The sequence below is a fragment of the Sus scrofa genome, chromosome 6 (genome assembly GCF_000003025.6).
Source record: "Sus scrofa isolate TJ Tabasco breed Duroc chromosome 6, Sscrofa11.1, whole genome shotgun sequence".
Taxonomy (NCBI): Eukaryota; Metazoa; Chordata; class Mammalia; order Artiodactyla; family Suidae; genus Sus; species Sus scrofa.
The window spans coordinates 114,539,078-114,559,822 of record NC_010448.4 but is presented as its reverse complement, the minus strand read 5'-3'; the positions used below and the strand labels follow the sequence as shown (position 1 = coordinate 114,559,822).

The following is a 20,745-nucleotide window of genomic DNA, read 5'->3' as shown; positions in this document are numbered from 1 at the left end:
ATACCCAATAGTGAATTTGATGGGTACACTCCATTTTCCGATAAATCCTATATTCTAACCTTCAGGACTTGCACCTAAGGAGGTACTGTCTGTAAAGCACTCAGTAGTATGCTTGACTCACAGAAAATAACCAATGAATAGAAATATTCACCATTATCACAATTATTTTTTTTTTTTTTTTAGCCATGACATCATATATATGATCATCAGGGTTCTTTAGAGACAAAACCAATAGTGAGAGAGAAGGGAAGGGAGCAGGGCACAATCTTTAAAAGAATGACACAGCCCTTATGATATGACAAAAACTGTTTAGAAGCTACTAGGCCCAAGATGGTGCAAGATTTGCCTTCCAATATACCTTGGACCTCATTATACCTGCAATGCAGTGCATTAGCATGCCAACTGACACACCCGCAGGTGTCATAACCATTCCCAGGCTGACCACAAAAGGCTAAAGAGTGGACGATGACCCAATTCTTAGAAATCTCCACTCCCCAAAAATACTTGGAATAATTCTCCCACTCATTAGTCTATGAAATTACCCAGTCCATAAAACTCACCACCCCATATTTCAAGGCTGTTCTCACTGGACTGACTCTGCCTATGGATTGTATATCTCTCTCAATAAACCTGCTCTCACTTTACTAAGGCTTGCTCTTGAATTCTTTCCTGCAAGAAGCCAAGGACCTCACTTGGCAGCCTGTCGCAGGGACTCACCCAAGATCTGGTATAAGACCCATCTTCTTGCACCCCAGTTTCCTGCAACAATTCTTCTCTTACAATGAAGAGATTATAAGGCATTGACTTACATGGCTATCGAGATCCAGAAGTCCTCCATAAAGCCATCTCCCAGCCAGAGATCCAAGAATGCTGGTGGTATGGTTTGAGGTCCTGAGAACCAGAGCCAATAGCATAGATTCCAGTCCTAGTCTGAAGGTCAGAGAACCAGGAGCACTAAGGGCAAGAGAAAATAGATATTTTAGTTCAACAGTCAGGCAAGAGTGAAGTCAACTTTCCTTCACTTTTCTGTTCTACTCAGACCCTCAATAGATTGTATGATGCCCACCCATACTGGGGATGGCCATCTGCTTTTTATTCAGTCCACCAATTCAAAGGCTAATATATTCCAGAAACATTCTCACCAACACATTCAGAAATAATATTTAACCAGATAGCTGGGCAACCCCTGGCCTAGTAGAGCTGACATATAAAGTTAACCATCACAAGGTATATATGAAATTACTGCGTGAGATAGCTAGAAACCTACGGTCAGAGTGAAATGCAGAAAATAATAATGAAGACTTGAAATGTTGTAGCAATATCATTTGATTAGATTATTCCAAAGAGTGTGAGACTAAAATATTAGAAATGCTATATATTGGATATTAACTTATCAAATAACAGTGAAAAACAGTGGAGTCCACAGGAAAATTTTGGGAAATTAACCAGTTAAAAAGCCATGGTAAGGGAGTTCCCGTTGTTGCTCAGCCAAAACAACTGCTTAACTTAACCCAACTAGTATCCATGAGGATATTGGTTTGCTCCCTGGCCTTGCTCAGCTGGGTTAAGGATCTGGCATTGTTGTGAGCTGTGGTATAGGTTGCAGATGCAGCTCAGATACCGCCTTGCTGTGGCTGTGGTGTAGGCTGGCAGCTATAGCTCAGATTCAACCCCTAGCCTGGGAACTTCCATATGCTGCAAGTGCAGCTCTAAAAAAGCAAAAAAAAAAAAAAAAAAAAAAAAAAGGAAGTATACTCAGACAATAAACACACAATAAACACCAAATATTGTTCAATCATACTTAGGAACAGGAACAATCTAACAGTATTCTTAATAACATTATAGAAATTCTAGCTTCTACAAAAGGACAAAAGAAAATATTTTACATATTTAAAATATTGGAAATATTTAATATTGGAAAGTAGAAGAAAATTTATCATTACTTATAGATCATTCATATAGCATTGAATAAGTATTTCTTAAGAATATTCCATGTCTTTAGGAGCACCTAAAGATTTCCCTAGGAAGTGCCATTTGTAAATGGAATTAAAAATAAAGTTTTTCATGGGAAGAGGAGAACAAAGTGTGTTCCATCAAAGAGAAAAAGTAAGAGATAGAGAAAACAGAATGTACAGGACACAAAAGTATTTGAAATCTGAATGGAGGGCAGTGTTTACTGGCAGAAGCTGGAAAGAGAAGTGCAGGAATTATCTACAGGATCTTGCAAATCCTTTTTTTTTTTTCAAATTGGGAAAATGGAAAGCCTTTCCAGAGAGTACAGAGGCCCTGGAAATTATTGATAAATCAACTTTAAGATCCTTTACTTCCAAAGCTTTACAAAACTGATCTACTTGAGAAGAGTAACTTAACAAGCACGATTTAAATGTTATTGATCATTGGGTGCTATTATGAGCAAAGGCAAGCTAGGCTCATTAATTTTTCCCCTATTTTTTTTATTAAGCATGTAGGGTTTAACTCAAAAAATATATATTCAAGAGATAGTTGAGGACCTGGAACTATCTCAGTATGAACAGAGTGAGTCCAAATAAAGATTTCACAATTGTTTAGTTAAAATAAACAGCCTTATTGGATTACCAGAAAGGCAACTTTCAGGAATAAATCATATGCTTGAATTGTCTTTATCTGGTTCTACACAGAGCAGTAGCAGAATTCTTCTTAAGTCTGGCTGTAGATTTTTCCTGAGGAATTCAACCATTGACTGAATGTAGTGAAAACTAGAAAGACGTGGTTTTAAGTCACTCTAGTCACTCAGTCATACTGACAGGCTCCAAGGAAACAGCTCTGCACATTTCTACATGTTCCTCTGAAGTGGGTGATGGAACAGGTGCTGGTTAACACTATCTCATCTAGTGTTGCACAGACATGCTTTTCACAAAAGCAGCAAATGAGATATGCTGAATCAGTATTTTCTGGAGTATCAGGATCTGCTATTTTCTTTCTTTAAAAAAATTATCAGCCATATTACTCATTTAAATTATACTTGCTTTTATGTTAAGGACTTATTGTGACTTTTCTAAATTAACATTTGATAGGTATACCCCCCAAGATGGCAGGTGGTGAAGTTCAACAAAAGATCACAGAGGAACGGAAACAGAGCAGTTTATTACGGGCCCGGGAGGAGGTACATAGCATGCTCTGAGGGATCACAGGGGAAGTCACAATAGGATACAGGCAGAGAGTAAGCAGCATAACATCGGCACACGCCTTTATTAAAGCCCTCAGTTGGGGAGTACTTTGGGGTTCCTAGACAAAGGTCAGATTGGTCAGTGCAAACCAAAGAGCAGGGTTTTGGTAATCTCCAAGACAATCTTTGAGGGGTACATAAAGAGAAGGAGCTAGGAGGGAGGAGAGACTATTTTCACCAAGAGCACTTGGGGAATCATATCAGGAGCTTACATTTAGTTGTGACTCTGTGGTTTATTTCTAGAGCATGCCTTCATGGGAAAGGCCAGCATCAGTTCAAGGTCTCTGTAGGCCATGAGCCACGTAAAATGGATGCTGAGGCAGCAATATTATAGAGTAATATTGTCACTAAACTCAGTTCTCAATAGGACTTTTTTTGTACTTGTGGTTTTAAAATTGCTAACTAAGGGCACAGATGTCCATCTCCTGATTCAGACTCATGAAGTGTGGGAAGCAGATTCATGAATAGAGATATGGTGACTGGAAGTTATAACAGATGTCCCTCTGCAGGGAAATACAGAGGTGAAAAGACAATTCCCTCCACAACTGTCACCTTTAAAAAAAAAATCTGCTTTTGCCTGTGCTTGATACCAGACAGTAATTCTAGACTGGTTGGGTATGCCTATCTAGTCTTTGCTGGATGGCTGTATCAATGTGACTACCTCCAATAGGTAAGGTATCACTTTGTCCTTTACCCTGTGTGCCACGCTTGAATTAAGGGAAAGATTTCTTACAGGGATCAGGGCCTCCTTGAGATCTTGGCTCTACTTCATTCTTCATTACCATCTCCACTGAGGTCTTGTTGTTTTATTATTATTGTGGACATTGGGATGAAAGAACACATCACAGATCTACAAGGAAACATGCATGTCCCTTTGCCCTGTCACAAACGATGTAGTCCTGACCATTTTACCCTAAAAGGTAGAATAGTCTCCCACTAGAATATGGGTTCATTGACACCTGAGAATATAATAGGATTGTTTTAAAGTATCCATTGTATAAGTAAGTGAAATATGAATGTCTCATTTTGTCATCCAGGGGACTGCACATAAAAATGAATTTCAACTTATGTCACTAAACCTTACTATTTCACTTAGTTGCTCTAATTGAAACAGTTCTAGATAATTTTATACACTAGATGAGATTGTGATGCTTTTAAAAATGTATATTTTAGACTGACCCTGGATATTCTAAAATAAGACTTTAGAGGAGAACCTAGGATTCTGTGCTTTAAAAATCTCCCCTGAGATGATTCTGAAATATAAACTAACTTTATATACTTTTTAGACTTTGCTAATATAAGATAAATTGATCTTAATCAAAAAAATGATATCAGTGTTCCAAAATGCATCAGCTTTTCTTAAATTATGAAATGCTCATATTTCTGCATATCAGTTTCTCTGTCTAGAAAGCCCTGATATGCTAATTAACTCACAATCATTTTTCATGAAATTAAATTTTTTACTTATCACCCCTCTCACCTCCCTCAGCAGGCAGAGTCAAGCACTTACTATAATGGAAATATCAGGAGCTTATTAAACACAACGATTTGAACTCACATATTAGCATCTGTTCTTTCCTAAAATCTCACTGATGGAACTACCAAGATATTTTTATGGGCATAAACCCATAAGAACAAAGAAAAGTCGAGAGAAATAAATGCTAGAAAAAAAGACAATAAAATTTTGAAAGTTGAAATATAGATTGATGAGTGATGGCTGATTTAGAGGGAGAGACAAAACTGACTGCTGGGGGTTTTTAAGGAGGGTCGGTGAGTACAGACCCTTCAGAGTATGCTTATGGCTCCTACAGGATCCTGGGTAGCTCAGGATTTGGAAGCAGTGAAAACCTTTATACTTGACTAGAGCTGAGCGAGGGGCAGGAAACAGGTGCACCAGTTAAGAATCTGTATTAGAAAGTTATTAGGCACCTAGAACCACTCTCTAACTCCCCTCAGCCAGGTAACTACACCTCCTTCTCCTTGGTGACTGGAAGTTTAACATCCGGAAAGGTTTAACTAAAGTGTCTTTGAATGTGGGAATGCTGGCCATGTACACAAAAACAAGTAAATAAAACCTATATATTAAAAGGTAAACAATAGTTTGCAGCCTGAAAACACCCAGTCTGATAAACACCTAGCAGTCTGGAGAACTCTTCTCTGCAGATTGCGATGGCTATTGAAAAAGATTGGCAAGACTGGATACTGGGTAACTATGCCACATAGCCAGACAACCATTCCAAAATATAGTTGAAGCCCATTTAACACATATTTATAGAATTCCTTCTATGTGCACAACACTTTCCTAGTTGTTGAGAATACAGCAGTAAATATCTATACTAAGACAGACAGACAGATAGATAATGTGTATGTGTGTGTGATGTATTTTCAAAAATCTCTCCCTTCATGGAACTTATATTCTAGATGAGAAAGGACAAGAAAAAAGCAGAGGAGCAACATTTAATAATAATGGCTAATATTAGCAAAGACTGAGGTAGCATTTACTATGTTCACCTCCACTCTTTTAAGCACCTCACATATATACACTAACATCATCATATCCATTTTATGAGGGAGGAACTATTATTATTTATATTTTACAGATCTAGTAACTAAAGTACAGAGAAAAATTAATTTGTCCAAGTTTTCACAACTTTTAAGTAGCAAACTGGAATGTGAGCCCTGATAATCTGGTGCCAGAGCTTGTGCTGTTAATACGAAGCTATAGTACCATAATTTACATGGAGAGTAGTGCTACCAAGAAAGAAAAAGCTAGGAATAAAGTATTGTGATACGGGTTCCAGGAGTCCCCACATATCCCAAAATCCAAGGATGCCGTATATAGCTGGCTTTATATCCCTTGTTCCACATTTTCAGATTCAGCAAACCTTGGTTCCTATAGCACTACACGAATTTATTTTTAAAAATCCACATGTAAATGGACTTGTGCAGTTCAAACCTGTGTTGTTCAAGGGCCAACTGTATAAGAAATACATATATTTGGTCTTCATTCAGGGTTTCTGATATATAGCTCCCCCAAACCTTGGAATCTTCCAAGTTTACAAATGATAAAAAGTGTCTTTTGTTACGTTAATGAAGTGATTTCTGGAAAGCATCTAAGAATGAGGGCTGGTTGCCAGAATCAACCCTGTGATTAGAAGGCTGGAACTTCCATTTCCAGCCTCTGACATCCCGGAGAAGAAAGGGGCTGGAGGTTGAATCAATTGCCAATGACTAATGATTTAATCAAGTGTCCCTATGTAATGAAATTTCCATAAAAACCCAAAAGGAGAGGTTCAAAGAGGTTTGGGGTTGGTGAGTACATGGAGGTACAGGGAGAGTGGGAGAGTGGAGAAAGCATGGAAACACCACATCCTTTCCCCACCCCTTCCCCATGCATCTCTTCCATCTGGTTGTACCTGAGTCATATCCTTTTATCATAAACCAGTGACTTAGTAAAAGTGTTTCTCAGAGTTCTGGGCACTACTCTAGCAAATTAACTGAATCTAAGGAGGAGGTCTTGGGAACCTCTGATTAATATTCAATTGGTCAGAAGCACAGATAACAGCTAAGCTTGTGACTGGCACTTAGTAGGCAGTGGGATGGGGTCTTATTGGAATGAATGCTTAACCTACAGGACCAAATGCTATCTCCATATAGATAGGACCCCCACACATATTGGAAACTGAATCTCAGAATACCAAAAGAGATGTAGAGAATCCCGGGCCTGGTGGGGGCCTGGGCTGTGGGGCATGGTAGGAATGTGATTTTATTTTATTTTATTTTTGTCTTTTTAGGGCCGCACCTGCAGCATACGGAGGTTCCCAGGCTGGGGGTCGAATAGGAGCTGTAGCTGCTGGCCTACACCACAGCAGCAGCAACGCCAGATCCGAGCCGCACCATGGCTCACAGCAATGCTGTATACTTAACCCACTGATCAAGGCGAAGAATCGAACCTGCATCCTCATGGATACTAGTCAGATTCATTTCCACTGAGCCATTGTTGGGAACTCCAGAATGTGATTTTAAATAGCGTTGTCAGGAAAAATTACACACACACTGAGAGAAGGATGTCTAAACAATGTTTAGAAGCAAATAAGGTAACCAGCCATGCAGCTATTTGGTATAAAAATTATTCAGGCAAAGGCGATAAGAAAAGATCCAAGTCAGAACAAGTCTGATATGTGCAAGGAACCAGTGCATTTGCACCAGAATAAAAGAGGTCCAAAGTAACAGGAAAAAGGTTTAGGGGATTCAGGACCCAGGCAATGCAGGGTCTTGTGCCATGGTAAGGACTTTGGCTTTCAGTCCAATAGAGATAATTATGGCTCTTCATTGAAAAGAATCTAGGGGCAAGGGTGAAAGCACGAAGGCTTTTACAATAATCCAGAGAGAGAGGATGGCAGCTTGAATGATAAAGAAAACTGTGGAGGTAGTTATATATTCATCATTCAATTAGCCCTACATGTGGAAAAAAAGGCTTTTAATCAGTTTCAAATTTTTCATGGAAAATGATTCCTAAAATAGAATTTTATACCCAGATATATTAACAGTATGAATGCTGATTGGGGATATTTTTGGTACTATCAGTCAAGATTCTTAGTACCAATAAAATCCTCTTGGGTTAGTGTAAGGAATAAGGAAAGTATTACAGTCCATTTTATAGCTTTCAGAATTTCTAGATGGACAAGAAAGTTGATCTCAGAAAACACACAGTGGAAGCATATCCATATTGAAATTACGCTAGAGAAAATCTCAGGTGCTTTCTGATTATCTTACAGAAATATCACAGCTCCAAGACTGAAGCCCCTAAAGAGCTTGATACCTCCTCCATGATGCTTGCCAAAAGACAAATTTTTACGTATACCTGTATCCTCTTCTTCAAGTAACAGTGTCACAATAGTTGTATACATGAGCTACTGATGACACTAAGGTCAGTAGCAACAAGGAAGGCTGGTAAAATGAGCTGTGCCATTTGTATTGGGGATGTGCGAGTTAAATATGAACTACTCCAAACTTAGGAAGTGATTTCCAAATATGCTGGATGCAGACATAAACTTCAAACATGACAGATTTTTCACTACTTGTCACATTTCCTACTCAAAATCAAAATACACTCTTTGTATACGAACACTTCCCTAAACAACACAAATAGTGTGTTCCTTTCAACATAATTCAACTCTCTCATTCAATAAAAGTATGCACCTCCTCACTAAAAGGGAGACAAATAAGATATATCAATCTATTGGTTAATTATAAAATCAATAAAGGCTGCATTTTAAATTTAACCACCATCTACGTGTTTAATTAGGAGAAGAACTGTGGATTAAAAATAAAGTAAAATATTACAACGAAGAACAAAACATGAATAGAAATTTACTCCTAGATATCCATCTTGTCACAAATCTGTATTTTGTATTTATAAATTTTTTGCTTTACCACCAGTTTCCTCTTTTCTTTACCGCAAATCAGCATATCAGGTACTCAGGATTTTTACCTGAGCATAAGATTTTTTTTTTCCTTTACGCATGCCTTCATTACTCTAGGAACTGCATTCATAGTACCTTTGGTCATAGATGTTATATTATCTTTTATCACCAAGTACAGTAGAACTAGGAATCATATCGATGTATTCCCCTGGGTTTCCAACATCTTCCATACCATCCCAACCTATGTTAGCTACTTGTTTTTCTTAATTTAGAATGGAGTCAAGTAGCCATCATCAAGATCTATTTTTACCTTTAGGACATGAAAAGCCTGAAATGGCCAGAATGCAGCCATATACTCCAATGTAATATATGATCTTTTGGGTGTTCATTAGATTTGGCAGACAATTTGCTAACAGACATTTTTGTAGGTTTGCTAGCATAGGCACTGATAGATTTAGTTCTGGACTATTCTTTCCAGGATTTCACTTAGAAGGTGAAAACTGTATCCCCTCCCCCAGTCCCCCAATTAATGTAAGGTTTGTTTGCTGCTCAGTATAACAATGATAATATTTCTATGTGGGGCAAGTTGTGGATGGATTTGCTTGCAGTCCATTACCAAAAAAAAAAAAAAAAAAAAAAAAAATTTCTGAGGTTCACTTTCCTTGGCTGTTGTCTTAGCCTATTTAGGTTGTCATAACAAAATAACACAGACTGGGTGGCTTAAATTTATTTAAGTTTTAGAGGCTGGGAAGTTTAAGATCAAGATGTGGCAAAGTGAGTTTCATTCAGAGGCCTCTTTCCTTGGCTTGTAGATTGTCACTGCTTGTTGTGTGTGCATATGACTTTCTATCAGAGAGAAAGAGGGTGTGCTCTGGCATCTCTTCCTATAAGGACACTAATCCTATTAGATCAGGGCCCCACTCTTAAGACATCATTTAACTTTAGTTACTTTCTTAGAGGCCCTATGTCCAAATATAGCTACATGGAGGGTTAGGGCTAAATTCAAGATATGAATTTAGGAGGACACAAACATTCAGTCTATAGCAGCTGTAATGCAAACTCCAGTACACATGCAGCATTTACCTACCTGGGTCAATTCATCAACTTGGGTTGGGAGTAAGCTCATTCTACTTGCTGTTCTGTGAATACGCAAGTTCTTTTCTGTTACCCAATCATCTCAGTCATTACACTATGACCAGATAACTTGTCAGTTTGAAAGTAGCATAAAATCTCAGAGCCTTCACAATTCTTGACTCTTGGCGGAAGTAACTCTCCCTGCTATATTGAGACTAAACCAACATAGCCCAGATTTATACAGATAGAGGGAAGAAATTTAACGTAAACTCATTAGGGTTTATTGGCATAATTGTCAGAGTTGTCACCCCAAATTTACCCATTTCTAATACCTCTGAACCTCTGTAAATAGGTTATTAGGGAAGCAGCTATACATATTGGTAGATTTTTCAGTGCATAAACTATACAACTTTGAAAACCTACTTCACAAAATACTATCATCTGCTGGTGTCTAGATTTTACTATCTATAAGTTCAGCTGAATCTGCGTGATTGAGTTTCTTCTTTGACCAGTAAATGTGATCAGTCCATCATCGTAGTTTTTTGCTCTAAAATATGTTTCTTCTTTGAATAGGAAAGGGACATATAATATATGTGTATACATTTATAAATATATATAATGTATATATAAACATTTGTATGCATGTTAAAACAATTATATATACATTCACGATATATATAAATATAAAATATATAATATATAATATATATATGATACCCAGTTATGGACAGGTGCTCCAGAATATAGCAGTATGTCAAGGCTCAGAGTTAATCCCTGCTTTGATATGCTGAATGCCCAGTAACTATAATCAGGTAAGCTTTAGTGAGGAAAATCTAGTTGAAGAATCCATGCAAAAGCTCCATCCCTGCAAAAATGGATACTTCTTCATTCATGAGCTAACTGAGCAAATGAAGACTTGACTTAAAAAAAACTTGACAGTCACAGGACAGTTAATCTTTCTTTCTTTCTTTCTGTCTTTTTCTTTCATTTCCTTCTTTCTCTCTTTCTTTCTTTCCTTTTTCATTTGCTTGTTGAAAGCTTCCTTTACAACTTAGACATGTTAAAACATTACAAGAAACAAAAGCATCACATTCTAGCTTCATTCTGAGAGATATGTCCATGTAACTCTTTCCCAGAACTCCTTGTCTTCAATACTCCTATACTGTTCTTTTCAAGTCCTCAAACATCTACCAAATGATTAGTCACCACTCATGAATAAAATTATATCTTTCAGGCATCTCCACCAAAAATATCTTTTCTGGGAAGAGAGACGTTTCTTCCAGGAAAAAGAAACTGCATAACATACATCCTGAAGTTCTTTCCCTTTGAAATCTTTCCTTCTTCACGTTTATTTCAAAGTCACATGTGAGTGGAGCTATAATACTACAGCAGCCTCCTTCTGGTATATCATCTGTTGCCTATATGTGCTATTTTCCTCTTCAGTCAGTCATAGGGTAACTCTCATGACAGCAAAAGTTGGGATTGGGGCTGGATGGTAGTGAGGCGAGAGCATGTATATTGAATGTAAGTCACATGCTCATGAAACTATCTTTGCCTTAATTTCTACTAGAACCAAGTCTTCTACATATATCTTCTACTTGAAGATAGTGAGATATTGGTCATTCTTGAATTAAGGCTAATATTTCCAATAACATCCAAGTGATTATTGGCAGTTTGGGTCATTTTGTCACCTGGTATTTAGTCACTTAGTTTCTACTAGGGATCAGGAGTAACCAAATCCTATTTCTTGAGAGTAGTACTTAACAAGAAAATTTCTCCAAATCTTAAGGAAATCCTCTATGAACCACTTTTCTGGAGTTTTTTTTGTTTTTTTTTGTTTGTTTGTTTTTTGTTTTCCTAAAGGACCAGTATTAGGTCCTCTGGGCATATGACCCATTTGGTCTCAGTCACAACAGCTCAATTTGGCCACTGTAGAACATAAGGAAGTACTCAACGACAATGAGTATGTGAATGAACCTGGTTGTGTTCCAAAAAGACAATAATATCAGGCAGATGGCCGGCAGGCTATAGTTTATTAAGTTCTGCTCTTATTGGGGTTTGTCACTAATTCCACAGAGAATTCTAGTCTTCCACTAAAACTCAAGTAACTTTAGAACTTTTAGTTTATAAGACCAAGTTCAGAGCTGGAAGGTTTCAATGTGCTTGGAGAATGGAGAGACTTCTCTTGCTTTGAATCTTATTCAAAGGTGTCAGTGAGGTCATCTAAAAATGGGTTAGACCCAAATGTTTTTTTTTTTTCTCCCAAACCCAAAGGGTGTTACATAAAGCACTGTGCATCTTTCTTAGTTCTAGTGAGTATATTACACTTTAGAGAGTGGATTTTCCAAGTGTCCTAGAACACCAGAAACACTGAAATAACACGGAGTTGGCCGAACCATTTGCTCATGGGATTTATCTCATATCTCTTGGCATACATTTGTATTATAAGTTATCCACACTGCTGTCATTTCCTGCTTACTAGATTCTATTAATATAATTTCATTGCTGTAGTAGACCATGGTAAGTTTTTTTTTTCTCTTTTTGCTTTTGTTTAAGAGTAATAAAATTTTCTATAGTAAATTTTTTCCCCTAAAGCATGAGAGAATAAATATCTGAAGGTTTGCAAAAACTACCTGAACTGATTAATAAATTCAGTAAAGTAGCACCATATAAGATTAACATTCAGAAGTCAGTTGCATTTCTGTATACCAGCAATGAAATATTAGAAAAGGAATACAAAAATACAATACCTTTTAAATTGCTCCTCACAAAATCAAATACCTTGGAATACACCTGACCAAGGAGGTAAAGGACTTATATGCCGAGAACTATAAGCAAAGAAATCAAAGAAGATGTAAAGAAATGGAAAGATATTCCATGTCCATGCATTGGAAAAATTAATACTGTAAAAATGGCCATACTACCCAAAGCAACCTACAGATTCAATGCAATCCCTACCAAATTACCCACAACAATTTTCACAGAACTAGAACAAACAATCCAAATATTTATATGGAACAACAAAAGACCCAGAATTGCCAAAGCAATCCTGAGAAACAAAAACCAAGCAGGAGGCATAACTCTCCCAGACTTCAAGAAATACTACAAAGCCGCAGTCATCAAAACAGTGTGGTACTGGTATCAAAACTGACAGACAGACAGACCAATGGAACAGAATAGAGAACCCAGAAATAAACCCTGACACCTATGGTCAATTAATCTTTCACAAGGGAAGCAAGAACATCAAATGGGAAAAAGAAAGTCTATTCAGCAAGAATTGCTAGGAAACCTGGACAGCTGCATGCAAAGTAATGAAACTAGAACACACCCTCACACCTTGCACCAAAATAAACTCAAAATGGCTGAAAGACTTAAATATACGACAGGACACCATCAAACTTCTAGAAGAGAACATAGGCAAAACACTCTCTGACATCAACATCATGAATACTTTCTCAGGTCAGTCTCCCAAAGCAATAGAAATAAGAGCAAAAATAAACCCATGGGACCTAATCAACTGACAAGCTTTTGCACAGCAAAGGAAGCCAAAAAGAAAACAAAAAGACAACGTTCAGAATGGGAGAAAATAGTTTCAAGTGATGCAACTGACAAGGGCTTAATCTCTAGAATATACAAGCAACTTACATAACTCAACAGCAAAAAAGCCAATCAACCAATGGAAAAATGGGCAAAAGACCTGAATAGACTGTTCTCCAAGGAAGATATACAGATGGCCAACAAACACATGAAAAAATGCTCAACATCGCTGATTATAAGAGAAATGCAAATCAAAACTACCATGAGATACCACCTCACACCAGTCAGAATGGCCATCATTAATAAGTCCACGAATAACAAATGCTGAAGGGGGTATGGAGAAAAGGGAACCCTCTTGCACTGTTGGTGGGAATGTAAACTGGTACAGCCACTATGGAGAACAGTTTGGAGATACCTTTGAAATCTATACATAGAACTTCCATATGACCCCGCAATCCCACTCTTGGGCATATATCCGGACAAAACTCTACTTAAAAGAGACCCATGCACCTGCAAGTTCATTGCAGCACTATTCACAACAGCCAAGACATGGAAACAACCTAAATGTCCATCGACAGATGAATGGATTAGGAAGTATGGTGTATATACACAATGGAATACTACTCAGCCATAAAAAAGAATGGCATAATACCATTTATAGCAACATGGATGGAACTAGAGACTCTCATCCTAAGTGAAATGTGTCAGAAAGACAAAGACAAATACCATAGGATATCACTTATAACTGGAATCTAATATCCAGCACAAATGAACATCTCCACAGAAAAGAAAATCATGGACTTGGAAAATAGACTTGTGGCTGCCTGATGGGAGAGGGTGGGAGTGGGAGGGAGCCAGAGCTTGGGGTTATCAGACACAACTTGGAATAGATTTACAAGGAGATCCTGCTGAGTAGCATTGAGAACTATGTCTAGATAGTCATGTTGCAACAGAACAAAGGGTGGGGGGAAAAATGTATACATGTAAGGATAACTTGATCCCCTTGCTATACAGTGGGAAAAAAAATAAATTATAAAAAAAAAGATCTTAGGGTTTGTAGGCTACATTTAGTGACGTTCACATACTCATGTGTGTGTGTTTATAAACTTTTGCAAGTGTAATAACCATGGTTAATCCACAGGCCTTATAAAAATAGGTTGTTGACTGAATTTGGCTAATGGACCATAGTTGGCCAATCACTTTAGTAGCCCAGTTTCATTTACTTTGAGATTCTGGGATTATCAAGGCTCTGTAAAATTGAATTATGGCACAGAGCTCAATAATTGATTCAGCTCTAAAGCATAAGAATAAAGATAAAATGCTGTGTTGACTGAATGCAAATTGCCTCTATTTTTCTTTACCTTGTGCAATTTATACATGTGTATTGTGTGTGTGTGTGTGTGTACACATATATATGTATATTTTCTAGGAATGCTTAATACCATTGAACTCATGGCTTAAATGATAGAAATTTATTTTCTCACAGTTCTGGAAGTTGATAGTCCAAAATCAAGGTGTTCCTAGATTTAGTTTCTCCTAGGCCCGAAGACAGAATTTTCTCCTTATATCTTCACATGAACTTTGCGTTGGCATCTCTTTGTAAGTCCAAATTTCCTCTTCTCATAAGGACGCCAGTCAGATTGGACTAGTGTACATCTAGAGTCTTCATTTTAATTTAATTACTTCTCTAAAGGCCCTATTCCAAATACAGTACATTCTGAAGTACTAGAATTTCATCTTCCCATATGAATTTTGGGGAGATACAATTTAGTTCATAACATGATATATATTATTATATAACTATAATTTATACAGACAGCCCTCAACTTATGATGTGGTTAGATCCTAATAAACCTATCATAAATTAAAAATATTAATAAGTCAAAAATCCATTTAATACATCTACTCTATTAAACACTGTAACTTAGCCTAGCCTGACTTAAACATGCTTAGAACACTTGTCTATAGTTGAGCAAAATCATCTACTACAAAGCCTATTTTATAACAAAGTGTTGAGTATCTCATGTAACTTAACTGATGACTGTACTGAAAGTGAAAAACATTCAGTTTTTAAGTGTATTGGTTGTTTACAGCCATTACAGAATGAGTGATCGGGAGTTATGGCTCACTGCCTCTGCCAAGCATCATGAGAAGTATCACTAGCTTAGGAAAGGCTCAAATTTAAAATTCATGGGAGTTCCCATCGTGGCGCAGTGGTTAACAAATCCGACTAGGAACCATGAGGTTATGGGTTCGATCCCTGCCCTTGCTCAGTGGGTTAACGATCCGGCGTTGTCGTGAGCTGTGGTGTAGGTTGCAGACACGGCTCGGATCCCGCGTTGTTGTGGCTCTGGTGTAGGCTGGCAGTTACAGCTCTGATTAGACCCCTAGCCTGGGAACCTCCATGTGCTGCGGGAGCGGCCCAAGAAATGGCAAAAAGACAAAAAAAAAAATTTAAAATTCATATTATGGTTTCTACTGAATGTGTATCATTTTCCACATACATTGCAAAGCTGAAAATCGTTGTCAAACCACCATAAGTTGGGGACCACTTATATATATGTGTGTGTGGTATCTCCTTTCCCCTCCTCTCTTTTTCTCTTGGGTAGAGAGTGCGTCAGAGAGAGAGCTTGAAGCTTTAAATCATAGTAGCCTTCACTGCCAATCTTGATTTTGCCATGTTTTAAGCAAAGTTATTTCTAATTTTCAAATATTTGTTCCTTGCTTATAAATATAGCTTTAGTGGGTCACATAGTATACTTTTTTATGAAGTTCCTAAGCTCACAGCAAGCTCTATGGGAACATATTGGATCTTATATATTCCTGATAATACCCATAATAATGATATTAATGCATGAAATATGCATTTATTCATGCTTTCATCCGTTCAACAATTACTGCATATTAACTATATTTCAGGTACTTCTCCGAGGAAGAATTTATGAATACGAAGTAATTCTAAGGCTTCAGAATAATATTTAGTTAAGGAAACAAAGACGTAAACAAAAAGTGAAAAATTTGTGCTTGCTATGGCAGAAACTCACATCTATGACACACACAGGAAGCATAAAGGTGAGGAAGCCCAATTCTCCCTGTTGTGAGGATAGAAGAGGAAGCAGATTCAATAAAGATTTTGTAATAGTGATGATGAGTAATTTAGAACTTCATTGTTAAATCAGAGTTCACTATAGGAAAGAAGTGCATTTTAGGTAGTGCAGATGGAAAAGCAAAACAAACCAGGAATAAAATGAATGACCCATCAGAAAAAAGAAAAGAATAAATATAATCAGAACAGAAGCACAGGAGGGCTGCTCAGAGATTACACTGTACCAAATACATTTTCTCAGTATTATTATTATTATTCTTTGGTACAGATAGTATCACCATGAATAAGTACTCTTATTTTTTTCCACGATATGAATGAGGAAAATATGTTTATAAAGGATGACTCCATTGCTCTGTTTCACCCCTATAACAAGGGATAGACTCCAGGACTGAATGCAAACACCTTTCTTTTTGTCCCTAAATTGATCAATTAATACTTGCCGAATAAAACTTTGAATAAATGAATAGTTTCCTTATGGACTCCTTGTCAATGTGCTGAAAACATGTCTGCCTGTGAGGAAACAAACTTTCTAAAATTGTTTTTACAGCTGCACCTGTGACACGTGGAAGTTCAGGGGGTAGGGTTGAATTGGAGCTGCAGCTGCTGGCCTACACCACAGCCATAGCAACAGGAGACCTGAGCTGCATCTGTGGTACGCTCCAGCGTGAGGCAGTATCAGGTCCTTAACCATCTGAGCAGGCAAGGCCAGGGATAGAACCTGCATCTTCATGGATACTGGGTGCGTTCTTAACCCACTAAGCCACAATGGGGAGCTCCAAATTTTTTCTTTTAAGTAAAAATTAAATAGAGAAGCAAAGGTTTAACCAACCTTTTTTATTTCTTTTTTTATTCTTTTTAAAAATTTATTTGTTTGTTTATTTATTTGTTTATTTATTTGTTTATTTATTTATTTTTGTGGCTATATCTGCAGCATTCGGATGTTCCCAAGCCAGGGACTGAATTCAAGCCATAGCTATGCTCTGTGCCACAGCTGTGACAACACCTGATCCTTTAACCTAATACATGGGGCTGGGGATCAAACTTGCAGCTCTGAAGCAACCAGAGCTGCTGCAGTTGAATTCTTAACCCACTGCACCATAGAGGGAACTCAAAACCAACAATTTGAAAGTAAGATTTGGTCTATTTTAGGCTAGAAAAAAACGATTCTGCTGTTCTAAAAATACCTTTGACATAAAAGATTCAATCCGATTTAACACAATTTTTTTTTTCCTTATTTAGTCCAAGACTATTGGGCTTACTAATAGATTAGAAGTTAAGAACCATTCTCAATGTATTATGAGGCCAGGATGATATAGACGAAATATCCTACATGTACAAGATAATTAAATGTTTTTCTGGAAACACTTACTGATATGGATAACTGTCAAAATATTCATGCACACAAGAAGCGAATCACACTAGATCCAGAAAACTTGGTTTCATGATGATAGGCCATTTATTGTGTTAAAAATTTATGCTATTGACAATTAACATCACTATATAACTAGTCTTTAAGGGACATGCCTATCCTGTAGCTTACAGGAACCTCTGACTTAATGGTTCTTGATTCTTTATGTCTCTTTCTGGTTAAATCGTCCTAATCTCTGACTACCCCAAATCTTTGTCTCTTCCTAAGACAAGTAGACACAATATGAGCTTGTTTTATTGTTTCATTCTCTGAGGTTCAAGGCCTGTGTAGAAAAGTGACAACTCAGTATCAGGGCTACTAGACTTTCATCCATTCAATTTCAATGGTGCAAGGGGAATAGGGATCAGGGTTCCACTGGGAAGGGAATAATACAGATTAAAGGTTACAGAGAATTTTGAACCAAAGTGTTAAAAAATATCAGCTTCAATATGAAAAATAATTTATTTGTTGTTTTTTTCTTAATTGGTGACTACTTCCCAATCTTTTTGCAAAAGGCAAAAGACTGCGATTTTACTACTTAAAAATGATTTGAAGGAAAAAAGAAAAAAAGAAAAAAGAAGATAATAACATGTGTATTAAGGTCTAAAAGTTTGGAAATTAACCACTGGAATCTCTTTCTTCAATCTCTTAATTATATTTTTAAATTCAACTCCATTGTCATTGTAGAGTAGCTTTGAAGAAGTTCTATATGTTTTAGGCTTCAGATTAATAACATTTCAGATAATTAGCAGAAGAATAGAGTAGCTTAATGGCTTTGGAGCCATGAGGCCTATAGAAAGAAGGAAAAAACCCTTTAGTTGAAATTGCCTTGGGGTCACATTAGTATTTAATCAACGTGTGAGTCTTAATGGTAAAACCGTGAGGCTGACTGGTTCAACAGGCACACAGTCTTCTTTAGAAGTACATATTTCAATAGCAGATAATGCTTAAAAGTTTGATAGCAATTTCCAGGAGTTTCCATTATTTTGAAATTAGAGACATAGATTATAACACAGTGAAAATCAGTCCTACTTTAATGAACCTAGAGTAACAGTCCATTAAATGCAGCATCCTGAGCTCTGTAATTGATAATTTAAAAAAACATTAACCATCTAGATGTATAATACCATAAACTTTGGCTTCACTCAAAAAATAAAACAAGGCTTCTGTTAAAGCAGCAAACCAGCTGTGCTGTGCTATCCCTAAGGAGAGGGAATTGGATTCATCCTCAGATTCTTGTATCTGTACTCTTATTGCTTCAGAAATAACAGAGAGGCAAGCATACTGATATGCAAATAATTCACTTCCTTCCTGTTCTGCAAGTGACTTGGTGATAATGTGGATTGCTCTGGAACCTTTAAAGGCCTTTCCTTTCATTCAGCCTTGGTGCCAACCACTGGGGAGTTATATATTCTCGTCCCTCTTCCCTCCTTACATGTGCATTTTGGCCCAGGATTGTACTGAGGACTGTCACTGTAACTTTGTAATTGTATTCCAAAGCGCTTACCAGTAATTGACAAAAATCATCATTTACTCTGTCAGTCCTTCCTGGCATAAGAATAAATATTCTCCTATCTGATCCCTGGGTCTGGAAATGCCCCATCTACATATGGAATCACTTCTTAGTGTTTTATAGACAGCATCCTAAGTTGAGCACCATATAATAGTTTGATTTTAAACTTACTATACTAAAGATTTTACGTTTTTTTTAGGATAAGAACTGAGTCATTTTCATGTTTTTATCTAAATATTCTGCCTTAAATATGTTTGTTATAGGGATTTTGTGTATAAATGTAAGAGATGAATAATACAGGATAATTATAAATTGCTTTTTGCTAGAATTGCTTTATCGGATTAGGGTACATGTCCAAAGTTATGAAAACTCCAAGTGTGAACAAATACATTTTGATGGAAGGAGAGCAAGGAGTAAAATCAATGACTGTTTTCCCAAAAAGAAATTCTAAGGGGAGTTTAAAGCCACTCACAGGCAACCTTGAAGAAGGACAAAAAAGGTACAGGAGAAAGGGTGGTGAGGAATAAGATACATAGTAAAAATTACAGGACCCTTGTTTTTCTTCTGTTAATGGAGCATTAGCCCCTCTGCTCCTCTAACCGTCACCATCACACCTTTGCTCTTATTATCAAGGTGGCTCACCCTCATGGTGCTTGGCAGCATCATGGATTGAGATCCTCAGAAGCAGACCCCGTGACATGGATTGACAGGTGAGAGATTCACAAATACTTCATGGGAAACTGGCAGGGAATAGGGAAGGCCGGGCAGGGAAAGGTTATTAAAGGAAAAGTCTAAGTGAGAGACCACTGCAGGCAATGTTTTGCAAAAAGTAGCTTCATCCTGGTCTTGCAAGGATTTCAGAACTATAAATTATGCCTCAGTGTGGTTCTGACTTGAGGTGAACAAGCTACAAATTCCCAGGTGCTTCCTTATCTCTACATAAGATAGGTAAAGAAGGCTCTAGTAGCCTAAAGGCAGTCCTCCCGAAAAGAATTGCACAGGCTGAGTTTTGGAAATTAAAAAAAAAAAAAAATGTGACTGCTTCCTGCCCACTCTCACTCGTATATACACATCCAAGGCTCTATGGGCAAAGCACCAACATTTTCCAAAACACAAGCTAAGGTAAAAGTTGTAATATCATTACCATTTATTAAAGTCTGCTGTGGGGATGCAGAACCCTTGCATGCTTACTTTTTCTCCTCTCTCATGATTACTGTGAGGGTTTGAATGCATGGCATGACCAGAAATATCAAAAACAAGACTAAGTGCTCCTGGGAAGTTTGCTTCAGAAATTGAAGTAAAGGAGGTCTTTAGGCTGAGAGAATTTAGATGATAACTATTTCACTTAGCTTTGAAATCTGGCATTTTTAGAACCATTCTCCTGGAACGCTGGGCCATTTACCGTGAACTTAAGCTTCAGAGCCTTAAGATTCTATTCAATATGTAACCCCCTTCAATGCATAAATAGACTGAGGT

General features: G+C 37.3%; 1 long non-coding RNA gene across 1 annotated transcript in view; it reads right to left on the bottom strand.

Moving 5' to 3' along the window:
* Window positions 810-20,745, bottom strand: part of LOC110261440 — a 107,266-nt gene continuing 87,330 nt past the window's right edge. The window contains exon 4 of the long non-coding RNA XR_002345520.1: window positions 810-954. This is a non-coding gene — a long non-coding RNA (uncharacterized LOC110261440). The remainder of the gene's footprint in view (window positions 955-20,745) is intronic.